Source organism: Gorilla gorilla, chromosome 23 (genome assembly GCF_029281585.2).
Source record: "Gorilla gorilla gorilla isolate KB3781 chromosome 23, NHGRI_mGorGor1-v2.1_pri, whole genome shotgun sequence".
Taxonomy (NCBI): Eukaryota; Metazoa; Chordata; class Mammalia; order Primates; family Hominidae; genus Gorilla; species Gorilla gorilla.
The window spans coordinates 36351974-36362090 of NC_086018.1; positions in this window are offsets into that span (position 1 = coordinate 36351974).

The window sequence follows — 10117 nt, forward strand, 5'->3', positions numbered from 1 at the left end:
AGCATCCATTGGTGATCACTGACCAGGCATGCAATTTCACCCTTCAGTTTGTAGATTAAAAAACTGGCCCAGACGGGCATGGTGACTCACGCCTGTAAGCCCAGCACTTTGGGAGGCCAAGGCAGGTGGATCACCAGAGGTCAGGAGTTCGAGACCAGCCTGTCCAACATGGTGAGACCCCGTCTCTACTAAATAATACAAAAATTAGCTGGGCGTGGTGGTGGGTGCCTGTAATCCCAGCTACTCGGGAGGCTGAGGCAGGAGAATCACTTAAACCCAGAAGGCAGAGGTTGAGTGAGCAGAGATCTTGCCATTGCACTCCAGCCTGGGCGACAGAGCAAGAGTCCCTCTCAAAAAACAAAAAAGGCAAAGGAAAAAGAAAAAAAAACCTCAAAAACTGGCCAGGAGCAGTGGCTCACACCTGTAATCCCAGGCTGAAGCGGGCAGATCACTTGAGGTCAGGAGTTCAAGACCAGCCCGACCAACATGGTGAAACACCATACCTACTAAAAGATACAAAAATTAGCCGGGCGTTGTGGCGGGCGCCTGTAGTCCTAGCCACTTGGGAGGCTGAGGCAGTAGAACAGCTTGAATCCAGGAGGTGGAGGTTGCAGTGAGCCAAGATGGCGCCACTGCACTTCAGCCTGGGTGACAGAGCAAGACTCCATCTCAAACAAAAAACAAAAACCAAAAAACGGAGGCCACGAAGAAGAGAAGGGATTTGCTCAAGATCCCAAGACTAGTCATAATCGATAGCAACTACACATTGTGCCCTTGCTCTGCGCCTGGGACTGTTCTAAGGGCTTTTCATGAGCTGACTCATTTAATCCTCTCAACAACCCCCTGTGGTTGGCCTTATATTATGTTCCTCCTTTTCAAATGAGGAAGCTGAGGAGGCCCCAAAATGGTGGTGGTGCCACCTTTTTTTTTTTTGAGACGGAGTCTTGCTCTGTCGCCCAGGCTGGAGTGCAGTGGCGCGATCTCAGCTCACTGCAAGCTCTGCCTCCCGGGTTCACGCCATTCTCCTGCCTCAGCCTCCCGAGTAGCTGGGATTACAGGCATGCACCACCACGCCCGGCTAATTTTGTATTTTTAGTAGAGATGGAGTTTCTCCATGTTGGTCAGGCTGGTCTCGAACTCCCAACTTCAGATGATCTGCCCGCCTCGGCCTCCCAAAGTGCTTGGATTACAGGTGTGAGCCACTGCGTCCAGCCCTAAGCTGAACCTTCTGTGGGCTGCAGAAGACGCCTGGGTGCTGTACTCAGGTGCGGTCCCTCCCCTCAAAGGCCTAAGACAAACGGATAGAGATGGAACTGAGGGTGAGTCGTTCCCAGCCCAGAATGGGGAGAGGTCACCCAGCTCTGGTCCTAGCTCCAGCTTCAAGATTCAGACCAGAGAGATTCACCTGGACCATTGACTTGAAAAGAGCCCCAGCAAACTTGGATTCAAAGTGCCCCTTGAAATATATGTGTATTTGCTTCTATGTACATACAGCATCTCTGGATGGGCCCAGAAGAAAAATATTTGCGAGTCATGCTTTTTTTTTTTTTTTTTTTTTTTTTTGAGACGGAGTATCGCTCTTTTGCCCAGGCCAGAGTGCAGTGGCGCAATCTCGGCTCACTGCAAGCTCCACCTCCCGGGTTCACGCCATTCTCCTGCCTCAGCCTCCCGAGTAGCTGGGACTATAGGCGCCCGCCACCACACCCGGCTAATTTTTTGTATTTTTAGTAGAGACGGGGGTTTCACCGTGTTAACCAGGATGGTCTTGATCTCCTGACCTCGTGATCCGCCCGCCAAGGCCTCCCAAAGTGCTGGGATTACAGGTGTAAGCCACCGCGCCCAGCCCATGCTTTCTTTAGTATATAAAAAGCAGTTACAAATCAATAAGAAAAATACTAACAATATAATATAAAAATGACTAAGAATAGTAAGAGACTGTTCCTAGGAAAGAAAATACAAAGGTTGGGGACAGGGCGGAAGGGAAACTGAGAGGGAAGGAGACTGTACTGTACTCTCTTTGGTAACTTTTTTTTTTTTTTTTTGAGACAGGGTCCCGCTCTGTCTCCCAGGCTGGAGTGCAGTGGTGTGATCTTGGCTCACTACAACCTCCGCCTCCCAGGTTCAAGCGATTCTCCTGCCTCAGCCTCCCAAGTAGCTGGGATTACAGGTGTGCACCACCACGCCCGGCTGACTTTTTGTATTTTAGTAGAGACAGGGTTTCACCATGTTGGCCAGGCTGGTCTCGAACTCCTAACCTCAGGCGATTTGCCTGCCTCAGCCTCAAAGTGCTGGGACTGCAGGCGTGAGCCACCATGCCCGCCCAACTTTTGAATTTTGATCTATGTGAAAATATTTTCCATTCCATAAATCGAATTAAATTAAATGACCAATTTCCCCATTTTACAGAGAAGGAAACTGGGTCAACAGAATCTGCAGGCTCCTCTCCCACAAGGCCCAGGGTGATGGCAGAATGGTGAGGGAAGGGGACCTGCCACCAGGCATCCTTGGGAGGGCGCTCGCCTTGGCTTCCTGATTTAATGCTCAGCTGCCTCTCCAGTTTGCAGATGTGGAAACGGAGGCACAGAGTGCGAGAAGGACACCCCAGGCTCACTGGCTGGGGTACAGTGGGGACCTAACACCCTCCTTGAGCCCTGTCACCACACAATGCCACCCCCAGCTAGGCATGACCAATTTCTCATTTTACTGGCGCCGGCCTTCTTCAGCGTCAACTTTCTGGTCGTTTGACCAAAGTGGACCATTGTTTCTCCAAATTACACTTCAAAAAAAAAAAAAAAAAAAAAAAAGGCTAAGCCGATTGAATGATGGTCACGGGACTGGACAATTTCAAAGCAGATTTATTGGGGACTTGACTCAGCTGGCCATGCCATTCATTAGATTACTTGGAGAGTTGACTTTAAATTTAGTAGGCATTGAATTCACTGGCTTTCTGAATAGGCCTGGATTTGGAAAGAAATTCAATTAACTGGTTCTTTGACTAAATTAACAGGGTTCTTTTTCTGATTGAATTATGGCAGTTTCTTGGAAGACTTCACTTGCCTCTTCCCCGAAGCTTCCGTGGACCTTACCAGGGAGTCCTGAGGGCCGTGGGGGAGTCCCGCAGCTCCAGCGGCTGATTCTGAAGGCTGCTTCCTTCCGAGTTGGGCCCTGGGCCACTTCTAGGAGCCCCTTCCTCCGGGTCCACACTGGGTGCTAGCGAGGTGTTTCTAGGACTGTTTCCCCAGCAGGCTCTCAGCTCTTTCGGGACAGGGACTGTGGGGCTCACCTGGGTCCGGGCGCTGGACAGAGGTCTTAGCTCAGAGCAGGGGCTGGGGCAGGATGGGAGTGAATTCAGTGGAACGGACCCCAGGCCTTCTGATTCCAAGGCTGAGGGACTCACGCTTCTGCCCCACTGGGGAATCGAGCTTAGTTCTTCTCTCAGAGAAGGCAGGTGCTCCCCAGTTGACTCCAGTCATCCACCACCCCACCCCATTCCGGCCAGCAATGAGCACCCACAAGGCCAGATCTCCAAAGTGCACCAGGCTTTACAGTTTACAAAGAGCTCCCACCTTCTCTCTGTAATCCTCAGAATGGTCCATGAAGGCAAGGGGGTCTCTTCCCTCTTTTACAGTTGAATGGCCCAGGGCTCCCAGAGGGGCTAGGCCTTGCCTAAGGTCACGTGGCCAGTGGGCAGGGAATATCAGGACTCCAGGCTGAGCCCAGGAGGTGTGCAGAGATCATAGGGGGCCCTCATCCTGTGCTAGAAGCAAGGAGGGATGAGGGCTGGAGGGTCTCAGCTCGCGGAGCACAAGGTTCAGCTGAGCTGGGGTCGGTAGAAGGTCAGAGAGGATGCCCGGCACTCCCAGGAGGTGACAGGTGGCCACAGGAGTGGGAGGGGGAAACGGAAGAGGACTTGCTCACTCAAGCGTCAGCAGATCCGAGGGCCCGCAAGGGGCATGAGCAGGAGCCTGGCGGGTCCCCCCGCAGACTGCTGCCCTCAAGAGATGCAGGGCCAGGGGTGAGGAGGAGGCAGGGAGGCTACTCACCCTTGCTTTGCAGGATGAGAAAAGCTGCGGAGAAGGAAGAGGGCAGCTCTACCTGGGATGATGGCCAGGAAGGCAGTGCAGAGGTGGCGGCGTTGACCTGGTGGGGAAATGATCATTCTCCTGGCCAAGCCGTGCCCCTCTCTGTCCTAAATGCTTTTCACACTCTGCCCCTGGGAGGCTGGTGCTATTAGCATCCCCACTTAACAATGGCTGGAGAACCCTGGTGGCAGAGGTCAGTGACTTGCTCAAGGTCACATGGCTAGTCTTGAACCCTGGCAAGGGGGCTACAGGGCCTGGCTCTTGACCCCAGCTGCCTCGGAGCACAGAGGACCCCCAGGCAGGGGACAGCAAGAGCAAGCCCATGGGGCTGAGAAGGGGTAGCTTTCGGAGGACAGGCTTTTCGCTCATTTTTGCTTTTTGCCTAAAAGCGGAGGGAAGAGCAAGCTGGAGGTGAGCAGACTCAGTTGAGTCCCCACCATGTGAGCTCCCGACTGTGCAACTCCACCTCTCCAAGCCTCAGTCTTCCAGTCTATAAGATGGGGCTAAGATTCCCGCCTTGAAGCTTATGAAGACAAAACCCAATGCCTGGTGTATACCAGGTACTCAGGAAAGTGGGTTCCTGTCCTCCCTCACACCCCTGGGGAGGTCAGGGACAGAGTCTGGAAAGGTCTCTTAGTCCAGGCCACCTTGTATACAGAGAGCAGGCTTGTCACTGGTCAGAGGCATCCTCCAGAGAAGGAAATTCTTTGAACCTCCAGATGCTGATGGCACGGGGGTGACGGCGGTGATGAGGAGAATGGGGATGAGTATGAAGGCGGTGACGAAGAGGGTAATTCTGGTGACTAAGTTCTGGTCACTCCCTGACATTCAGGCAGGCCAGGACAGGCTTGGCTAAGTGCTGAGCATAGCTCTGAGAGGCGGGAGGTGGTGAGTGAGTGTGAGCACCCAGCTAACTCTGCTATGGGGATGATGCACCTGTCACTCTGTCACCTGACCGTGCCCCACCCTCGGGTCATGGCCTTGATAATTCCCTCTGTCCCCGCATTTGCTACTCTGACGGAGCACATCCTGTGGGATTGGCTGCCCAGGAGGCCACATTTCCTAGAAGGGGAGACACCTCCCTGAGGTCACACAACAAAGCTGGAGCAGGACAGGAACCCAGGGGTCCTGACTCTGTCGGGTTGTCCCTACCAGTCCCACCTCCTCCATGGAGTTCAGAGGTTGGACAGGAAGGCTGCAATGAAACAATCCCTAGGCCGATTCCAGCTGAGCCCCTACTTTGTGTTGGCACCAGGAAGGGCCTGGAATTTGTCAAGACAGGGCCATCAGAGGATGCCCCTGTGAGCCATCCAGGAGGCAGAGGAGGGAGCAGGGTCAGCCTGCCAGGCTGGGGAAGGGCATTCCTAGAGGAAGGGAAGGCGAAGGCCAAGGGGTAGCAGGGACGGGCAAGGTATGGAGGTGTAGATGGAAGTAGAGGCTGCTGGGAGGCTGCTCCGAAGCTGCTCCTTGAGCTGGGTACAGGTGCCCACAGGGCTAGGGCAGGGCCTGCACAAGGAGTGACAGGAGAGGTCAGCGGGTCAAGTGCCAGGAGCCTTAAATGCCAGACCAAAGCCTCTGGACTGTGTCTTGTAGACCACAGGGGTCCTAGCAGGTTTTTAGAAGAGGACAGAGCTCAGGGTCTTCCCAGATGGCAGGGATGTGCGTGACAGCTGGGGTAGGCGCGGGGCGGATGGTAAGACTCTAAGGCTCCCTGAGTTCCGGTGACCGAGAGGCCTTGTGAGCGCGTAGCATCTTGTCCACATGACTCTGTGTGGCGAGGGCTGGGAGATAGCAGGGTAATGGGCCCCTGGGCAGTAAGACCTCATTTTTTTGTTGTTGTTGTGTTTAAGACAGGGTCTCGCTCTGTCACCCAGGCTGTGCGGTGGTGTGATCACAGCTCACTGCAGCCTCATCCTCCCAGGCTCAAGCAATTCTCTCACCTCACGCTCCCAAGTAGCTGGGACCACAGGCACACACCACCACACCCAGCTAATATTTTTATTTTTTGTAGAGACAGGGTCTTACTCTGTTGTCCAGGCTGGTGTCACACTCCGGACTCAAGCAATTCACCCACCTCAGTCTCCCAAAGGGCTCGGATTAAAGGCATGAACCACTGCACCTGGCCTCTTTTTAATTTTTTAAGTAAAAATTATTTATTTACTCTGGAGACAGGGTCTTGTTCTGTCCCCCAGACCAGAGTGCAGTGGTGCAATCATGGCTCACTACAGCCTCAACTTCCTCCTGTGTAGCTGGACTACAGGTGCACGTTACCACACCTGGCTAATTTTTTTTTTTTTTTTGAGACGGAGTATTGCTCTGTCACCCAGGCTGGAGTGCAGTGGTGCGATCTCGGCTCACTGCAAGCTCCGCCTCCCGGGTTCACGCCATTCTCCTGCCTCAGCCTCCTGAGTAGCTGGGATTACAGGCGCCCGCCACCATGCCCAGCTAATTTTTTGTATTTTTAGTAGAGACGGGGTGTCACTGTGTTAGCCAGGATGGTCTTGATCTCCTGACCTCGTGATCCGCCTGCCTCGGCCTCCCAAAGTGCTAGGATTACAGGCGTGAGCTACCGTGCCCGGCCCACACCTGGCTAATTTTCAAAAATTTTTTGTTGAGATGGGGTCTCACTATGTTCCCCAGGCTGGTCTCAAGCTCCTAGCCTCAGGGGATCCTCCCACCATGGCCACCAAAGGGCTGGGATTATAGATGTGAGCCACCATACCTGGCCAGGAAATAATTTTTAAAATTGCGGTAAAATACCTATCATATAAGATTTGTCATTTTAGCTGGTTTTAAGCGTAGGTTCTGTGGCACTAAGTATTTTTTTTGGGGGGGGAACGGAGTTTCACTCTTGTTGCCTGGGCTGGAGGGCTGGAGTGCAATGTCGCAATCTTGGCTCACTGCAACCTCTGCTTCCTGGGTTCAAGCGATTCTCCTGCCTCAGCTGGTCTTGAACTCTTGACCTCAGGTGATCTGCCTGCCTTGGCCTCCTAAACTGCTGGAATTACAGGCGTAAGCCACCGCACCCGGTCAGCACTAAGTATTAATACATCCACACTGCTGTGCTCCTCCCCCTACTGCCCGCCCCATCTCCAGAATTTACAGGGAACCACACAACCAGTTCCTTCCTGAAAGCTCAGAGGACAGGCTGCCTCCTCCAAGGAGTGATCCTGACTTCCCAGGCAGAGAATTTCTGCAATAAGCATTAGGCCTCGCCTGTCCCCAGATCCCTGCCCAGAACCCAAACACGGGTGGAGCCTCCACAGGGCTTCCCACCCAGCCTCCTGCTTCCACAGAACAGGATTCACTCCGGCCAGAGGAGGAAATTCTTTGAACTTCTTTGAAGTCCATGATGGTGATGATGATGATGACGGTGACAGTGGTGATGATGATGGTGGTGATGATGAGGATAATGGTGATGGTGATGATGGAGAGGAGGAGGAATCTCTGGCTCTCCTGCTGATGTCTTTCTCTGACCAGGACAGTCTCTGGAAGGCAGGATCATGTGTTTTCCCACCCTCTGCCAAAGATGGGAGCAGCCTGGGTTGGAATGCAGGGTGGCAGGAGCATACCACAGCTCTGTCACTATGATGGCAACAGCCCCATCCCTGTCCCTCACAATGGCCCTGAATGTGGCCCTGGTTGTCCCTGCCTGTGTCCTTCCTTGTCCCCCCAACCAGGGAGCTCCTGGAAGACTAGCCTGGGGTGCCCCCTTCACTGGCCCCCCAACATGGCCCCAGATCCAGTGGCTGGAGGGCCTTCCCAGTCTTGCCCTCACTTCCCAGCTGAGGAAGCTGTTCACACAGCCTGCCTGAGGCTGGGCCCCAGGCTGTCCCCAACATCAGCACTGGAACATGGGACCTGGGTGGGCTGAAGGGCCCTCTTCAGTGTTTCTTTTTGTGCTGTGAGTGGGAAGGGCTGGGGAAACTGAGGCACAGGTTAGTGTCTTCATTTGCCCAGGTCACCCTAGAAACCCACTCTCCTTGCTGCTCTCTGGACTCTGGGGCCACATAGGGAGGCGGCCTGCAGGGCCCCTGCCCAAGAGCCAGGTCAGACCGAAAGCTCAGTGCCGGGTGTAGGAGCTGAGCAGACCTGGGCTCAAATTCCAGTTTGCTCACTCCTCTGGTGGTCACAGCGCCTTCCTCACCTGTCAGTGGGGTGCATGACAGTGCAGCCTCTCACACTGGCTGGAGCAGCCAGTAAGGCAAACACCCCAGGTCGGGCCCAGGCTCGAGGCGGGGGCTCAGCGAATATCCCCTCTACCTTCTTTTCCTGCCCAGAGGTCTGAAGGGGGCAGCCCAATGGTATAGACAGGCCTGGAGAGAGGGTGGCTCAAGCCCTGGCCCTGCCTCTGGCCCTCTCTGACCTTCAGTATCTTCATCGGCCTCTTGTGGCCACTGGGCTGTGTATGCAGGACAATATTCATTCTCAGGGTCTGCAAAGGCCACCCCCAGCCTTGTCCCTACCTCCTGAGGCGGGTGGAAGGGGCTGATGAAGGTCAGCCCAGAGATCTTGGAGTGAAAGGGGCAGAAGGCCCAGGGCTGGCTGCGGTGGACCCTCAGGAGGTGATGAAGCGAGGGTTGTTCCCCGAGTCCAGGGCCTCTGGAGACTCTCCTTCCTGCTGTGTGCACGGGTCCATAAACAGAAGGGACCGCCAGTTCTGGTTCCATTAGACATCCAAAAAACAGGCTGGGTGCGGTGGCTCACACCTGTAATCCCAGCACTTTGGGAGGCTGAGGCAGGCAGATCACGAGGTCAGGAGTTCGAGACCAGCCTGGCCAACATGGTGAAACCCCGTCTCTACTCAAAATACAAAAATTAGCCGGGCATGGTGGTGGGCACCTCCCAGCTACTAGGGAGGCTGAGGCAGGAGAATCACTTGAACCCGGGAGGCAGAGGTTGCAGTGAGCCAAGATCGTGCCACTGCACTCCAGCCTGGGAAACAGAGAGACTCTGCCTTAAAAAAAAAAAATCCAAAAAACGTGAGCGAAGGGGTTGCTAAGTCCCTAGACTTAGAGGGAGGCCCCCGGAAACCACTTGGATCAGAGTCCCAGGCTCAGCTCTGCCCTGTCCTCCATTTGAGGGCTTGGGCAAGTCCCCATACCATTTGGGCCTCAGTTTCCCCATCTGGACATGAGGGTTTCCACTGGCCCAGAGTTGGGCTGGGAGTCAGGTGTGACCTCAGGGGACTCGTGGTGCTCTCCTGGCTCTTGGTCTCCACCTGGGCCTGGACTTTTCTGTGGGACCCAGGTGGGACCCATCAGGGACACTCAGCAAACGCCCCTTTGCATTTGTTTTATTTATTTATTATTATTTTATTTTATTTTATTTTGAGACAGAGTTTGCTCTTGTTGCCCAGGCTGGAGTGCAATGGCACAATCTCGGCTCACTGCAACCTCCATCTCCCAGGTTCAAACATTCTCCTGCCTCAGCCTCCCGAGTAGCTGGGATTGCAGGCATGTGCCACCACGCCTGGCTAATTTTGTATTTTTAGTAGAGACGGGGTTTCTCCATGTTGGCCAGGCTGGTCTCGAACTCCCGATCTCAGGTGATCCACCCGCCTCGGCCTCCCAAAGTGCTGGGATTACAGGCATGAGCCATCGCGCCCGGCTGTTTGTTTTAATGTCTTCTTTTTTCTATTTGTTAATAAAGCTCGCTTGGGGTCAGATTGCTAGGACCAAAAAGGCCCTGGCAGACAGCCTAGTCCATTATATAGACAGAGAAACTGAGGCTCTTGGGGCGAGGCGACCCGCCAGTGCCCTCCGGTCCAGCCCAGGCTGGGACCCGGGAACTCGGGCGGCGCTCGCCTGCTGCCCCCGTGTGGCCGCCGCGGGCGCTGCAGGCGGGTCCTGGTCACGCGGGGCGGGGCTGCTTCTCATTGCCAAGCCCAGGGCGGACGTGGGAAGCACCTATAGGGAGAAGGCCTGCCCTGGCCACCTGAGCCCTGAACGAGTTCACCTCCAAAGGGAAACCAGGGACGCTTCCAGGAGGCAGTGTCCTTGGAGCAGGTGGTCGGGAGTGCTCCGGGCGCCCCA